This window comes from Saccopteryx bilineata, chromosome 5 (assembly GCF_036850765.1).
Source record: "Saccopteryx bilineata isolate mSacBil1 chromosome 5, mSacBil1_pri_phased_curated, whole genome shotgun sequence".
NCBI classification, from domain to species: Eukaryota; Metazoa; Chordata; class Mammalia; order Chiroptera; family Emballonuridae; genus Saccopteryx; species Saccopteryx bilineata.
Genome location: NC_089494.1, coordinates 234,371,677 through 234,372,873, shown reverse-complemented (window position 1 = coordinate 234,372,873; position 1,197 = coordinate 234,371,677). Strand labels below are relative to the sequence as shown.

Here is a 1,197-nt window from a genome sequence, read left to right as displayed (position 1 = left end):
CCAATGGGGCTGTCCTCAGCACCCAGGGTCCCAGTTGAACAATTGAGCCACTGGCTGCAGAAGGGGAAGAGGGAAAAAAGAGGGAGATGGAAGAGGGGAGAAGCAGATGGTTGCTTCTCCTGTGTGCCCTGACTGGGAATTGAAGCTGGTACGCCCATATGCCGGGCAGAGGCTCTTCCCACTGAGTCACTGGACAGAGCCTTTAAATCTCTTTTACTCTGCCAGAACACTTCTCTATATTTTTAGCAAAAGTCCACGCATAAGTTAGTATTAATAAAATTGGCTTAATACAAACAGTGATTTTTGTTTGTTTGTATACTTGAAAAGTCTTGGGATGAGTCTAGTTTCAGAGGCAACTTAATCAAGCTACAACCTTGTCCCATTTTATCTCTCAGCTCAGCAATGCTTTCCCTTATAGGTGTTGTCTTCATTCTTTGTCTCCATGAGGGACAAGTTCATTATAGAGCTCCTGTCCACATTCAGCTAGGTTTAAAGTCAAAGGAAATAGATAGAGGATCCCTCAAGATTCCTAGCAAAAGCTCCATTGTGTTTCACTGTCTCTGAGTATATCATTTGTCCATCTCTTGAAAAATTACTGTGGTTAATTTTTTTTTTTTTGTATTTTTCTGAAGCTGGAAATGGGGAGGCAGTCAGACAGACTCCCGCATGCACCCGACCGGGATCCACCCGGCACGCCCACCAGGGGGCGATGCTCTGCCCATCCGGAGCATCGCTCTGTCGCGACCAGAGTCACTCTAGCGCCTGGGGCAGAGGCCAAGGAGCCATCCCCAGCTCCCGGGCCATCTTTTGCTCCAATGGAGCCTTGGCTGCGGGAGGGGAAGAGAGAGAGAGAGAGAAAGGAGAGGGGGAGGGGTGGAGAAGAAGATGGGTGCCTCTCCTGTGTGCCCTGACCGGGAATCGAACCCGGGACTTCGGCACGCCAGGCCGATGCTCTACCACTGAGCCAACCGGCCAGGGCCCACTGTGGTTAATTAAAGCTGTCTGCTGAAACCAAGTATCCCAAATTCCATGGCATGGCATTAAATTACGTATATAGCAGCTTTCCACAGGAAATTTAGAGTATTATTTATAAGAAGCTGAAGGAATATTATGTGGCAAAAACAAAGGATGTTTAATAAACATCGTTATAAAGAATGATCCAGTAGAGCTTCTGATTCTAATATAGTCAATTGCCAT

At 47.1% G+C, this 1,197-nt stretch overlaps 1 non-coding gene across 1 annotated transcript; it reads right to left on the bottom strand.

The window, feature by feature from the left end:
• Positions 1-903: 903 nt before the first annotated feature.
• On the bottom strand, positions 904-979 carry TRNAA-GGC (transfer RNA alanine (anticodon GGC)). Its single transcript has one exon. It is a non-coding gene; the product is annotated as a tRNA-Ala (tRNA).
• Positions 980-1,197: the final 218 nt, after the last annotated feature.